General features: G+C 37.6%; 1 protein-coding gene across 1 annotated transcript in view; it reads right to left on the bottom strand.

The window, feature by feature from the left end:
- Positions 1–15829, bottom strand: part of NGF (nerve growth factor) — a 37995-nt gene extending 22166 nt beyond the window's left edge. Inside the window, exon 1 of the mRNA XM_009272701.1 lies at positions 15724–15829. The gene's annotated coding sequence lies outside the window, so the exon portion shown is untranslated. The remainder of the gene's footprint in view (positions 1–15723) is intronic.
- Between the last annotated feature and the right edge of the window lie 432 nt (positions 15830–16261).

Below are 16261 nucleotides of genomic sequence, written 5' to 3'. Positions count from 1 at the left end.
ACACTGGCCGGGGGAGCCTCTGCTCAGGGACTGGCTGGGCATCAGTTGGCAGGTGGTGAGCATTTGCGTTGTGCATCACTTGCTTTGTATATTCTATTACTACTACTACTACTACTACTACTACTACTACTACTACTACTACTACTACTACTACTACTACTACTACTACTACTACTACTACTACTACTACTATTATTATCATTATCATTACAATATTTCAATTATTAAACTGTTCTTATCTCAACCTCTCAACCCACAAGTTTTCTCACTTTCACTCTTCCAATTCTCTCCCCCATCCCACTGCGGGGGGCAGGGAGAGTGAATGAGTGGCTGTGTGGTGCTCAGTTGCCGGCTGAGGTTAAACCACAACACTACTACTACTACTACTACTATTATTATCATTATCATTACAATATTTCAATTATTAAACTGTTCTTATCTCAACCTCTCAACCCACAAGTTTTCTCACTTTCACTCTTCCAATTCTCTCCCCCATCCCACTGCGGGGGGCAGGGAGAGTGAATGAGTGGCTGTGTGGTGCTCAGTTGCCGGCTGAGGTTAAACCACAACACTCATCTGCAGATTCTGTGCTATGTTCTAGCTAAGGAAGTGGCTAGATTTATTTAGCAAAATTCAGGTGCTCTGGTTTCAGTAGCTACTTGTCTAGATAGCAATTGATACCGCTGTCAGAACCCATAAACCCAGGGTTTATGGTTGATTCCAAATTAGGGACAAATCTTGATCAGAAAGCAACAGGAACGGAAACAATTCTCCCCCAAATGACAAGGATTTCATGGCGAACAGAAAACACTGGGTGCAGTATTGCTATTTGTGTTCATCAGTCATACAGCTGTGTAACAGATTGTAGGTTACAGGTTACTTTCCTTCTCATAGAATGTGAGTCAGGGGTGACCAAGACTATATGAGTTATAACATGAGCTGGACAATGATCACTTGAGCAGTTGGGGAAGCCAAATACTTGCTTCTTAGTAAGAAAAGAGAAAGCTGATTAATCAGCTGAGTCATCCTGCTCTACTTCAGTGTTGGTATGAATGGCATTCCCTATGGATCGGCCTACACAGAGGGAAACGCCAAACCATAATCAAGACTGAGTGACTGAGTTCAGTCAAATGTTTCAAAATATCACCCATGTGTTTTAGATAAAATAAAAAGTAGGGGTATTCTCAGTCAAGCAGTTAATTGCTTCCTGAAAACTTGTATTGTTCTTCACAATAATTTGAAGATTTTCACTAAGGCTCCCTCCAAGTAGAAGAACTTTATTTCCATTTTATAGGTTTACATTAGGTTACACTGTAATGTACAGATTAACAGACTAGAACATGGCACCTGCCCTCTCTCACATTCTTCTTTCTGAACGATGCTGCAATGTTGCCTTGTTTCTGGGACAGATAATTTGCAGAGCCTCTAGGAATCAAAACAAGTTTTTAGAAGCTTTTCGAAAGATAAATAATACCAACCTACCTAGCCTCTTGCAGATATTACTACTAGCAGCAAAAATCATACCTGGAAGGGAAATGGGGTATTTTAGAGTTAACTCAGTAGGTTTTTCAGTTACTATTTTTAGAGAATTAATCCCAAAAGGATATTTCTATGTTTTTTTTTTCTTACATCTAGCAAAAATTGTTTCAAATAGGAGCTGAAGACAGGTTATGTCAAATTTTTTTGCAAGAGTTTGTCCAGTTGGAAATAACGGTGGTTGTTTAAATACTTGTCTGGTTCCTGATGTGCCCAAGGTTGTGTGCAATGATGAAAAATTTATCATCAGCACATCTGTAAATGAATCATCTTTTTTCCTGCACCCACATGGTTGCACAATTTTATTGACTGCTTGCTTTGATGAATATTTGATATTTGTCATGTGAAGCTATTCCATCACATTTGTAATATCGGAAGTTCCAAGCACACTTAACACCTTAATACGATGTCACAGTTAATGTATTCATAATCATTTTGTGTCCCAATACAATATGACACAGTAGTCTAATTACCAATCATATAAAGATAAAAGTTACAACACAGACATCTGGCTGCAAATCATGCACCTGGATTAAACATTTTCTCATCTGGCTGTACTGTACTATGTAGCACAGACTGTGCAAAGCAGATGGTAGAACCTTAGGTAAGATCCATTATTACAAAGTAAGCAATTACTTCTCTTTCTCTTTTTTTTTTTCAGAGGATCAAGATGATAAATTTATCTCATGCTGATAAGGCTTCACTCAACACAAATGCTGGAAATGGAAGATTCTTCCTTTTCCTTTTTATTTTATGATTTGTTGAATGATGGCATTTCTGGGAGAAAAGTGAAATAAAGCTGAAGGAAATAGGAGAAGGAGGTTAAAGGGTTTTGTCAGAGCTCTTCTTCGTAGTTCAGTTCTGTTTCCTCTGCTTTGTGCCTTACCATGAGTCCATGCTGCATTGCTTCTAGAACAGGTAATTTGGAGCTCCCCCATATGAGTGGGAGAAGTCGGAAGGGATATAAATTCTCATTCCAAATTCACACTGGACCTTTTACTAACAAGTAAAACTTGTTACTAACTCACTCAGAGTTTATAATACTAATTTTCAATTCTGGTTTCCTGTGCTGGGTAACATAAACCAAAAATGGTTTCTTTTTCTACCTTTATGTTCAGCCCTGTGAAGAATGGTATTTGGATTTTGGAAAGAATCTAGGCCCATTTACTCCAAAGCTTATACACTGCACCTACAACTTGTGGTCAGCTGGGAACCTGCTGGTGATAGACATGAGCTATCTGATATGGTTTTGGTCTTTGTTGTCTAGTCATTAGTCACAATAGAGGAAGCATAATAAAATGCATAATCTTTTCCCCACAGAATTATGACTCTAGTTTGTATTTCAGTTTAGTGCAGATCACTCAGCAGTGTGCAGGACAGAATGAGAACAACTGCCTCAACAGAATACCTAAAAATATTTTCCCATAGAGAAAAATAGAAATTGCATCCTTTATGAAATGTATGCATTTGCACAGTAGGTCAAGTGCTAAGTGAACACATTCACAAAGTCTTTGGCACTCTTGGGCAGGCAGGTCAGCATACCATGGCTGGACTTTACACATTCTCTAGCTCCACAAAAAGCATTAAGAAAAGTCTGATTTCAAATCTGTATTTCCATGTTTTGTGTGCCGATATTAATTAGTTCAAATAACCTGACATATTTGAAATTCACTGTCATTGTATCACTTAACACTGTATGTAACCACATATTTCCTTTGTCTGGATATTTGATGTGCACCTCGTCGTATTTATTACAGTATTATTTGTTACTGCTTTTGTCTGTTGAATCAATTGCTAGGAACAATCATAATAGTTACAAGAAAGCAATTTTATTCTGAATTGGAAGGAGGGTAGTTTGCATGAGCATATAGTGGAAAGAGACAAAAGATGACATTTGTAGCCAGATATGACTTATAGTATGAAAATTCTAAATGCTGTTGAAGAGTGAGACTCCACAGATTGTTGTCATAATCATGGCATTAGGAATAGATTTTTCTTTGGTATTTGCCTATTTTTACTACAGCTTTCATCAGATGATGAATACATGACAGTTTTAGATTGTCTAACACAAGAAAAATAAGTTGTTGGGTTTTTTTTAAATAACGTATGCCTAGCAGGTTTCTGACATTAAAATCTTTTTAAAGAGTCCTATTGTGTTTGCATTTAGCATATTTCCACTTTTCTGTGGGGGTTTTTTGGATGAATATTAGGTTCAAAGCAGATAATCGAGTTGTACACCTTACAAGATCATTTTCTGCCTGCTTAAAATCAAAACCAGAGGGAAGTTTTGATGATTAGGTGTGTACCTAGTTTCTGTGCACAGTGTCAGAGTTTAAATATATGTCACTTGGAAATGAGCTTTTGCAAATTTGTTTTATTTCAAAGGTGGAGAAATGAACTTTAAATCTGGCCAACAATATTACGTGAGTTTTTCTGTGGCATTGGAAATGTGTTATTTTCTTAGAAAATATTTCCTTTCACTTTCAAGTGATGGCACGATCATGACTAAATTCAAATTACTTGAATTCTTTTAAAAATTTGAAATATTGAACAAAGGTAAGAAATTCTACAGTTCATTAAATAGTTTTCTACTTTCTTTGCTTTCAATTAGAAAAGGAGGAGTGGGAGAAATGAGAGGGAAAGGGCCACATGCTTTTCTCTCTCAAAACACACAGAGAAAAAAAGTGGTCTTTAGTACAGTCCTTCACAACACTAGTCTGTTTCGCAAAGGCAGTTTACAGTGCGGGAATGCATCCAGGGAGAGCTCATGGATCAAAGTCACTCTAATGCATGTGATTCTGCATGCTTTTGCAAAGCCAGAAACTCACACTTTTGGCGTATGTAAAGTGTCCTGGAATGTGAGGCTGAGCAGTGAACCTCTGCACTCTTCTGTTTACAGCATGTGCCTGAGAAAATGATGGGAGGAGAGTTTGGCAAGAATGACTGGGGCAGGGAGGATTTGGATCTAGGCAGAACAAAAACATAGATGTTGAATATTTATAGCATTGATAAGAAACACCAATAACAAGGAGAGGAATGGAAAGGATTTTTGACATGGAAAATAAAAGCATGCCTAGTTTCTGTGGCTTGACATTTCTGTAAATAAAACATGAGCTACTACACAACTGCATTGCATAACTGAGTACACAGTTCTTGGTTGCTGCGTAGACTTCAAACTGGGTTCAACAAAGAGCATCACCTGTTTTTAGTCTGTTTTAATACAGAAATGACACTTATGAAATGACACTGTCTTGTGAACCCCTGACCCAATGACCCCTGAAATTGTTGAGTGTCGATCACATAGAATCATAGAATCATAGAATCATTGAGGTTGGAAAAGACCTCTAAGATCACCGAGTCCAACCGTCAACCCAACACCACCATGCCCACTAAACCATGTCCCTAAGCGCCTCATCTACACGTCTTTTAAATACCTCCAGGGATGGGGACTCCACCACTTCCCTGGGCAGCCTGTTCCAATGTTTCACCACTCTTTCAGTAAAGAAATTTTTCCTTACATCCAATCTAAACCTCCCCTGCCGCAACTTGAGGCCATTTCCTCTCGTCCTAACATCTGACAGAAGGTTAGAGGGTTTAAAGCTAATAGGTTTCTACATAAAGATAATACGTTAAAGATAATATGTTTCTACAAGTTTGATGAAAATGCGGGTTAGGTAGAGGTCCTGACCAAAATAAAAACTATGGTGTTAGAGGTCCGTTTGATTAGAGAATTTATGTTAAGGCAGGCATGTGTACCTGTATGTCCTAAAAGTTATTCAAACCTCACAGATGCTTGCAAATTTAGTAGACACCAGAAACTCTGACCACCACACAGAGAACAAGGTTTCATTATTTCTGCTGCTTATTGTACTGCTTGTTTTAATACAGTGAAGGCACTGAAGTAAAAATATGAACCCAGAGGAATAGAGAAGGGTAGACCCTTAACTATTTAACATGTGTGTCTGTGACCTGCAGCAACAAATAATATTTGCAATTAATGTAAATATGAAGAGTATGACAAACAAAGAAGAGGAAAAAACTTTTCATAGAGCATTATGGATCGCTTGGTAAACTGAGCATAAGCAAACAACATATGTTATGAAACAGCCGGTATGTGGTAGGAATATAGAGGAATGTCATCCATAGATGAACAAAGAATACCAGCCTTATTTACAGGACTGGAGCCGTTATTATGGGAAGAAGTGAGTATAAAACAACCTTGAATGAATGTTAGATAATTGATTGAAAAATAACTGTCTCCATGCTGTACCCACAGTAAAAAGAGTTAAAACAGGATAAAGAGGCAATTTTCTCTCTGTACTTATTTATTTCTTTTGTCACAGTTTGTGTACTTTTTCCTTCCAGGTAAGAAGTGCAGTTAGTACGATCAGTTTTGCTGAGGGAAATGAATAAAATTGCTAACACTGTGATCAGAAGAAAGAATAATCAACTTGTTCCCCATTAAAGAGAACCCCTTTAACATACTATCAATACATAAGAATGACCGTGCAGGACCAGATGAAAGGCTTATCTTGTTGATCCTGTCTCTGACAGAGGCAAAAAGGAAGTGTCTAAGAGCAAGATAAGCATATAGTGGTACTTTTCCAACCACACTCCTATCCTTCTGTAGTGTTTGGATGAGCAGCTTTCTGTGCTGGAGGGGTTTTCTGTGTGTTTAAAATCTTCAGCATATTTCCCTTCCATGTACCTGTCTAGCTATTCCTTGAATCCATTTACATTTTTAGCAGCAAAATACCTTGTGACTAGGAGTTCTGCAGCTTAACTACATGGTGTGTGAACAACTGTTTTCTGTTGTTATTGAACCTGTCATCAGGTGGTTCCCTTTGATGCACTTAGCTTTTGTAGTGGAAGAGGCACCAAGCATCTGAGCCTTCTGAATCTACCCATGATTTTAAGCCCCTTTGGACTTATACTGTTTTGCTTAAGTCCAAAAATACGGTCGTGGGGAGAGCTGAAGAGTTTGGCCTAGTCCCCAGTACAGCAGCCAAATAGTGAGGAAAGAATCTAGCCTGTGAAAGGATACCTTTTTTTATAGATGATGGAAGCACTTAACCTGAACTCTTGGTCAAAGGCAATATATGATAAAAAGAGAAAATACCAAAGCTGATGACTCTGAACTGCAGCGAGCTGGAAAGGAAAAGCAAAAAAGAAACCCCTAAAACAAGACCAAAACCCCCAAACTGACTAATGAGAGAAAGAATGGGTGGCTTCTCATATGGAAAACCTTGCAGGTTTCAAAACAGTAATAAATACAGGCCGTTATCACATGGACATCATCTTTCATCAGTGGAGCCAATTCGAGTCTTACCTAGGAGACTGAATGTCACCCATAATGCTGTTACTTGGTTCTGAGTTCCTTAAACAGCTGCTGTATGGCTGTACTCTGCTCATCCCCAGAATTCTGCATTGATCACATCTATCCAAGAAAATAATATTGCAGAAAGTTTGCTGCTTGTTATTGACTACCCAATCCTAGTCTTGTAGTAACTGGTACTTAGATCCTTCTTTGAGCAGGAAGCTGGACAGATGACCTCCTGAGGTCCCTTACAATTTGATTTATTCTTTGATTCTACACTTCTCAATATTTGAAGGCCATCTTCCTCTCAGGGGACCCTGTATAACTGACTTGCTTAATCTGTATACTGTTTTTTTTAACAAAAATTTATTTATGTTTGTCACTTTGAAGTATTTTCCATCTTGAAAGTCCAACACAAAGCTTAGTCCTTTTCTAGATGTGTGAAGATGGTAGCAATAATTAAAAAAAAGAAAGATGTAACTATGCATTTATTTTTCCTGCTACTTAAGAATTCTTAGGAGATCAGAAACAAACAGAAAAGTATACAAATGTGACATTTTCTGGTGATCAGCAATCTGAACAAACTTGTCAAACACGATGCTGTAGGTGGTGTCCATAGTTCTACCTGTGTTCATAAAGTGCTAGCATACAAAAAAAAGTCAGAAAGCCATGGAAAACTTAAGATACCCTCTACGTTACTAATTTTGGATATGGAATTTCCTGTTCTCTTACCGGTACATAAGGAGCATATATCCATTGACCACAAAAGACTCTTAAGAGATTTTCTTAATTCAGACAGAAAGCTGTAACTTTTGCAATGCAAAACGTTACCATTGTCGGTGGGCAAGGTAGACAGTAGGGAGTAGTCCCTTTATTCATGTGGGGCACGTGTGCAACATCATTCTCCAGCAAGGCATCTGGTAGAAAATGGAAGTGAAATAAGCCTATACTTGGGTTACTGAAGTTATAACCAAGCAAACCTATGGAAGCTTGATATATTAGTACAAAACAGAATAAACCCAATGGTTACTTGGGAATCCATTGCCTTTCTAGAGAATCCAAAAATCCCTCAAATTTAATGAAATGTAGCTATACAAAGTAAAAGCAACAATCCCTATATCCATGTGCATATTTAGTTCAAAAGAATTAATGTGTTCATGTAATTCAGAACATTTAAATCCCCCTAAGATTATATGCATGCGTATTTGTCTCATAGGTTTTGAGCATTTCACACCCATAGTGTACTTACTCCTTGAGATCTGTAGAGATAAAGAGCAGTAAAATTTGAATGGAGTGTGAAACTCTACTAAATGTGAATTACTAGAAATCATTTATTTTGTTTGTTTCTAACTTACTAAAACCGTAGGAACAAATGGACACAAATTTAAACACAAAAGCAGCATGTACAGTTTGTTTCCTACGGATTTCCAGAAACACAAGCGGAAGCTGATATAGAATGCAATGTAAGTTAGCATACTTCTCTTAGCAAGTGCCCTATAGAACACATTATTTGTGGGTATCTCAGTTTTTAAATGCCCAGTTCTCAGTTCCTGGGATCGAATTTCCAAAGCTGTTGTGCTCCCAAACTCCATATTGATTTTCAGATGCTTCAGAACCTGCTAAGTGGGTCCTAAATATGACACACAAATACAGTGCAACTGGAAATTAGTAGCTGCTTTTGAAAAAAAAAATTACCCTTTCTTTTGTAGATCATCCTGCCCTGAAGCAAATTGTCCTATGAAGTCACAAATCTCTGGCCAGCAGCTGCCTGCAGACTGTGCAATGTAGCAGTCCATCAATTGCAGTTAGAAAGTTTGCTTTATACATCTAAATAAGATGAAAAATTTGTACATTTTCAGAGATGGCTATTCTGTGCCCCCTTGCCCATGAGGAAAACTGCCATTGTTGAAAGGCTGCTGTGTAGAAGTGTTAATTTTCAGTCTGAAATAGCAAGCACCAGAAAATTAAGGATATGGACAGCTGCAGAGACAAAAGACATCCATGCTTGCACAACTTGACAGTTAATTCTTACCTACTGACCCACTGCAGCTGATATGCCCTGCTGACCCTCCCTAAAGGCTGCAGTGTAATCGTTTTCATGATTAGTGAAAGTACAGTTCCTAAGTAGGGCTGAATTTATAGTTATATTCATCAGAATTGTGAGTTGTTCTTGAAATGTGTTAAGCAATGAATAGTTCAAATGAGCGATTTGTATGGCTGTGGTAACGCACACGCCTTAAACACCTTACTGGTCTGGGGCTGGTACATAGAGTGTCTCAAAAGGATCGCAAAATGATGGGCAGGAAATGATGCATTTCAGAAAATGCAGGCTGTGTCATTCACCACAGGGCAAATCTCTTTGTGAACAAGCACAGGTCTTTTTTCATACCTGAGTCATCCAGCACATAAAGGCTTCAAAAAAATAAAAGATATGTTTCAAAATAGAAAAACACATATTCTGTGAGCCAGAGCTGTTAAACTTATCATAATCAAAGTAATATATAGCAATGAGGTGCTTGGCAAATTTCCATCACAAAAATTTCTGAACAACTCTTTTTTTTTTTTTTTTAAAGAGCCTGGATCACATATGGTTGCGTAGATAACAAAATAAAGACAATCCAAGTAAATCAGTGAACCAGACCACAAAAATATCTGTGTCGCCTTTATACCTATACAATACAGAGGGAAAAATACGAAACGATTAAGAATAGGAAAAAAATCAAAATAGTAATTTTTAAACTAGCAAAGCCATACTTAGAAGGTTGTCGAAATAATCTGCTTCTCAGTGGTATTTATACTGGGCTAATTTACTCATTGTAGGTCAGAACTGTCAGAAACAGTCTAATCTTTTATTACTCTTCTGAGCAGTTAACAACTAACTGAGCTAAATCAATTTTTGTTACATACTCTCTAACGCAGGAACATTTCTCACAAATATGGCAGTTCAAAATAAAAGACCAACCCTGAGTGTAAGAAGCAGATTGATTTTATCGATTATTCATTCATTTCATTCATTTTATTCCTGGAAGGAGCTTCATATTTGTATAACATAAATGGTCATTATGATTTTGTCAATAATATGTAAACCAAGGCCCAAAACAAAGTCAAATAAATTCTTACCTTCTGTTTGATTTTTTCTGTCTTTGTGCTTGAATCTTTTTCCACTGAAATCAATGGGAGTTTTGATATGTAACAAGTCAATGGGAGTAGAATCTGATCTTTTATTAGCACGTTGTTATGGACCCTATGGGAACAGGAAATTTGATTTTGGAGCCAGGAACATAAATTAAGGAAAGATTTTTTTTTAATTAGTTTAATGGTCTGTGTTCAGTTTCAGAAAATCCCTGAACAAAAGAAGTCTTGAACTACATCAAGTGGTCTGGTTACTGCAGGTATGATTTCTGACAGTGATCAGAGTTGTGTTCAGAAAATATTTGTAGGGACTGTCAGACTGAAGGGAGACTGTGTAAGGGTTTGGGTTGTAAAGTCCAGGCCAGGCAATTCCTCGGGATTTTTGCTATGCGTTGTCACCATCTCACAGTTTCTTCCAGGGAATACCACTATGAAATATGGAAGCCATGTTCATGTGATAAAACTGATCCCAGCAACAGAGAAATGTGAGTCTGATAGATCTTGATTTGGGTCATCTGATAGTGTCAACTATTATGCCATAAAATCTCAAAGCATTGTTGTAAATGCAAGAGCCTAGGAAAAAAAGAAGAAAGGCTCTTTACTGGGAAATAAACATTGCCTCCAAGATAAGGAAGAGTCAAAGGTGTTTCATTCATTGAACAATGGCACAGGAAATTCAAATGATGCTACAGAAGCCTGGCAGTAAAGCCATCAAGCATGTTATTTCAAACTACCTCATGCAGTCATTTTAATTTTGGATTTAGATAATATGCCAGAGAAGTCTCGTTCACATATGTATTTAAGTAGGGCCTGATTTGTACATGCATACAGCAATTTTCATCTTAATAGCTGTATGCAGGCTCAAAATATTGAGCAGTGCTTTGCATATTTTCTCCTGCTGCACAGTAATGGTGTAATCTAAATGTTTTTCACATGAATATAGTCACACAGACATTATGCCTGAAGGTAGTCAAGTACTGTATCTTTCTGTCTCTCATTCTTCTAAACACATGAAAGCAACTGTGCAGCGTGGTGTACTTGGGTGTGCTTCATTTGGAGCTAATGCATTCAGAGACATGCTGACTAGCGAATTGCTGTAGCCAACTCTGTATATCCTTGGTGACTTCTCAACTCTCTGCCAATGCAGTCAGCGTCTTAAGTCTTCATTTGTGTATCCATTAAATTTGATTTCATCCCTTCTCCTGTATCCCCATAATTTTTTACAAGTGCCAGGTGTTAATGTTCCAGTACATCATAACTCATTTGCAAGTACTTAATAATCTCAAAGAAGCAAAATTTGTGGGCACAAAATCCCACTTTTACACACAGGACTCTCTGCCAATGCAGTCAGCGTCTTAAGTCTTCATTTGTGTATCCATTAAATTTGATTTCATCCCTTCTCCTGTATCCCCATAATTTTTTACAAGTGCCAGGTGTTAATGTTCCAGTACATCATAACTCATTTGCAAGTACTTAATAATCTCAAAGAAGCAAAATTTGTGGGCACAAAATCCCACTTTTACGCACAGAAAGTTCTGTATAATTGTAGTGTTTCTTTATACATGCTACAGGCTGAAAAACATTCAATGCATCAACCGCAAGTCATCTGCACTTGGGGATAGGTTAGCAAAGTCAGGTTGACATCTCATGTCTCTGCCTTTCAACCTTGGAATATGTTGGCAGTTCTTGGCATTCAGGTTTCACTGCATTGCCATTCTCTGGACTGTTGCATTTTGCAGTGTGATGCAGTTCTCAGAGTGAAAGGTATATTGTCAGTGTAATTAATGATGTAATATTTCCATGCTACTTTTTACTTAGATGTAGGTATAACATTTTTAGTGAAAGCAGTTAGAAAAGATTTGAGTTCAATAATGAGTTTCAAATAAGGTGTAAGCTCCACAAATAAACAGGCCACAAAGTTATGAGATAAAATTGTATTTTCTCATTTGCAGTATATTTCAGTGAATTTCACAAGATCAACCAGTTATGTACTTTCATAGGCCTTTCTCCAATATCTCAGTCATAATCTATTTGGACATTGATTTGCCTGAATAGCTGTAAATCTCAGTCTTTTCTGTAGTGGAAACTTACATCAACATGTGCCTACACCTAATTCTTGAACAAAAATGAAAATAAAGAATGCTATCTTTACCTTTTCGTTTTGCCAGAATCACCATTCTTTCATCAACAAACTAGCAACCCATAGTAAATATTACATAGTCACCTTTTTTCTTGCTAGGGTAGGTCAAGTATTTGACAGGCTAAAACACTGAGGAGAAGGTTGGGGTGTCTGTACGAGAACAGAAGTTCACCCGGGTCAGTGTTCTGTCTCCTGCAGTAGCTAATAATGTTTAGGGAGTGGTGTATGAATAGGGCAACCATATGGTGATCATCTCCTTGGTGTACTCTCCCACTCAGCAGTCATTTTTGAATCACAGATTTCCTGAACCACAGGTAGTGTCTTTGCTTTTAGTATGTCTGATTACTTTCTGAACCCCTTAGAACTACAATATCCTGTAGAAAGGAATTCCATAGCTCAATTATGCATGGAGAGAGGAACCACCATCTTTTGTTTGCCTTGAACTTGCCACCTGCTAGTTTTATTTCCCTCTCCTCGATTTTTGAACTGGGAGACAAGACAACAGCCATTTCCTTTTAAACATCTGAAGGACAATTATGACTATAAATATCTTCATTATACCCCTCCTCAGCCATCTCTTTTTCAGACTTAGAAATCGTAATCTATGTAGTTTCTCTAAATGCGGAAAATGTTCCAGGCCTTTCATCAGCCTGCACCTTTTCTTGTTTTACTTTATTCTTTTTCTGAGATATAAATGATGATCAGGACTACAAGCAATATTCAGAATGTGGGGACAGTACAGGTTTATATCAAGGATCTGAGATTTTCTTTCCAATGACTAAGTTACTTAGCTTTAGTATTAGTGGAACTGGGCAGATAAGAGTGCACGTAACTCACGTTAATAGATACTGTGATCTCTTGGCAACAGCAAAAATGATCTTGCTTTGCTTGGCAACATAATTTTTGGTATAAAAACACACACACACAAATATTTAATGAATTCAGCAGAGCTGCACAAAGGGCATTGTGTCAGGAGAACAAGCCATACGCATCCTATAGGACATCTATCCCAGAGCGGGAGACACTTCTGTCGTAGAAATGCTCTTAAATACATCGGCCTCTGTGACGGGGCTCAAGTCAGATTCAGCATAGAGAGAATTTCCTTCTTACTGTGAAAGAAATGCTGTTGTAGTAACATTGTTACACGTGCCTTTCACTTTCTTTACCATGAGGCAAGTTTCGTGGGAAGAGGTGTTATCTTACATTTTTTTACATAAGTGTATCAGCTGATCTAATAAATGTTTTTGTTCATGGTCACTTTCCGAATAAGCCCTTAAAACTTCTTTTCACGAGAGGGCAGTTGCCGGCAGAGGTCACCATTGCTGTAGCTGGTTTGAAAGGAGTTGAGTTTCACTAGCTTTCACTGGACTGAGATTTGAAGGGTAGGCAAATATTTCTAAACCCACCAATCCAGCATTGACTTTTTGTGTTAAAATATTGAATCTTTTGGAATGAAAGCATTAATTTTATTAACCCTTTATTTTTTATCAGCAGAGTTTGTTCCTAAAATACAGACTAAAAAAAAGGCGGAATTATGTTAACTTCTTAAAATTACCAATATTTTTTCCACATGCCTTTAATTTAATTCAATTAATGCTAATTAATAATTATTCAATATTCTGTTAGTCCTAAAAGCATTTCATAAAGAAACAGAAAACCAGTTAATAGAATTTGCATTTAAAGGAACATTTTTATATGGCCAAAGCCATGGATGGAGCAGTAGGGGAATTTATGGGACTTATTCTATTGATTGTAATAATCTAGTTTTTAAATGCGTTCTATCTGACCCTTGTTCTAGGTATCCCATTAAAGAAAGACATTTTACACTTGAAAATGCTAATCTGAATACATATTTTAGGTATTTTTCTAACCTGATTTTTAAAATTAACATCTTACGGTGATTACATAGACTGCCTAGTTATTCTGTGTAACAATTGTTTACTTAGCGTATGGGTTAGAATGATCCTTTGTGCGCATTGTAATTCTCCACTGAACTTAAATGAGGACATCTGAAAAGATAATTTAAGCTTTTGATTGAGAAAATGGACACTGCTTAGCTAAGAGGATGAGAAAAAGAAAGCCACAGTTAACTTTCTTTACTACCTTATTGTGAGACTGAAAGATCCCTTTAGGGTGAGTGGCTGGGATTGATCAAGATGTGAAATCACTATTACTCTACTGCACAGATTCGTCAGGAGGGCTCCTCTCCAGACCTTGCTGAGATTTGTTAGAAAATGATTCATATATATAATTATTAATATATTTAAAGGCCAAATCTTTCATATCATACTCATGTGAATGCTCCCATTGTATTTGGTTCTTCATTCCATCACTGTAACCTCTTTGTGAAAGTGCAGAAAATATTGTAACCTTCTGAGTTTCAGACAAATGTGTGAAATGGTAGTTGTCAGTTATTTCAAAAAGCCTGTTTTCTGTAATATCTGCAATAGCTCAGAAGTGCAAAGAGCATGAATGTACAGGCAAGTTAGCTTCCTCTCTATCTTTTTGCAGAGAATTGTCACGTTTTATTTTGGCTTAGCAAAAAAGTGCCCCAAAAGACTTTATTGTGATACTCTAATGCATGAAAACACCCATAAATTATCTGTCTAACAGTTACAATGCAACTTTGAAGTTGTGACAACTTGGAAAAACCAGCCTGACAAGCATGCTCACTTTTGCTGTTTTTCTAAAACTTCTTGAGCATATAAGGAGAGTTTAAAGTGAAGAAAGCAGCTGAAGCACAAACACTTTTTGTTCTCAGCACGCAAATTCCTTCTGTCTCCTTGTCTGGGGTCCCCATTTTTGTCTCTGACTAGTGTATCAGATAAAACAGTGTTATCACCCGGTATAAATCAATAAACATTGTCAGTTTCATCCTGTCACTAACAGGCAGGCAGCAGGGAGTTTGTAAGCTTTTCCAAGTGGACATCCTAGAGGATACACAGTCTCTAGTGTAAACTACTGTTCTGCCTATAGCTAAGAGGTTTCTGCCTTGGGCCAGTCATGCTTTGATTTACCAGAATTCCTATTTATTTATATTAGTAAAGAAGGAAAGGAGTTCTTATCTAGAGTAGAATTATCATAGGGAAAAAAAAGGAAAGTGTTAAGTAAGCCTTAATATTCAGAACAAAGACAGTAAAGAATTTTCATGTAGATGTAACTGCTGTACGATGCAAATAAAACTAAGTTCTCATATACCTGGATAAAAAGAATGAGAATACTACTTACGTTTCTCTAAGATTAAGCTGTTCTTACTAAGATGTTTTTCAAGCTTTAAGCTTAAATACAAATGCTTTATGAACACCTTCCAGATGTGTGTGCAGTTTAACTTGCATTAGTAGATGCAATTTACAGTTTCACTAGCCCATGCTTTTCTTGCAAATGCTATTTTTAAGCAACAGGCACTCCCTATTTCAAAGACATCTGATCTGTTCCTCCTCAAGAGAGCAAAAATCACTGTACAACAAAAAACACATTGGCTAATTTTGAAGATACCAAACTTCCACAACTGGTGCAACAGCCACATTACTTGCTTTGTGAAAACTGACTGTTGTGGGGTCACTCACCTCAGAGCAGTATCACTGGATGCCGGGGGTACAGGGAATCCAGAGGGTTGTCCAGGCCGTTTTGTAGTCTGTAGCACCCCAGTCCGTGGACACTTTCCCAAGCCAGAAGAGCCATTCACATTCCCTCTGCCTTTCCAGCCTCATTCACTGCTCTCAGGGCTCAGCTAGCTGCACTGACTCACAGAAATTAAGCTCCCTCTGGGTCCTAGTGCTGTAAACGTGTGGGAGCTGCACGGACTCGTAGGAATTCAGCCTTTGGCTTGGTGCCTAGTCCATGCAGTGATGCACAGATGTGCAGTGAAAGTTTCAAAGCGTGCACTGGTTGTATGACTATGCATACATAATACTGAGAAAAACCTCCAACTTCCTGGTTCCACTGTCAAGAACTGAAACCCTCTTTAAGGGACGTTTTGTCTTTAGCCTTTCTACTTTGCATCTTAATCCTTGCACTCAATTTAAAGATGAAAGCTCACAGAAACTCGGAGCTCCCTGATGAATGGGTCCTTTTGAAAATCATCTCTAGAGCCCTTTACTCATGTTATAGGTCTATAAACAAACCTATAGGAACAC

This window comes from Aptenodytes forsteri, unplaced genomic scaffold (genome assembly GCF_000699145.1).
Source record: "Aptenodytes forsteri isolate BGI_AS27 unplaced genomic scaffold, ASM69914v1 Scaffold142, whole genome shotgun sequence".
Lineage (NCBI taxonomy): Eukaryota > Metazoa > Chordata > Aves > Sphenisciformes > Spheniscidae > Aptenodytes > Aptenodytes forsteri.
This window is presented reverse-complemented; position numbering and strand designations above follow the sequence as displayed.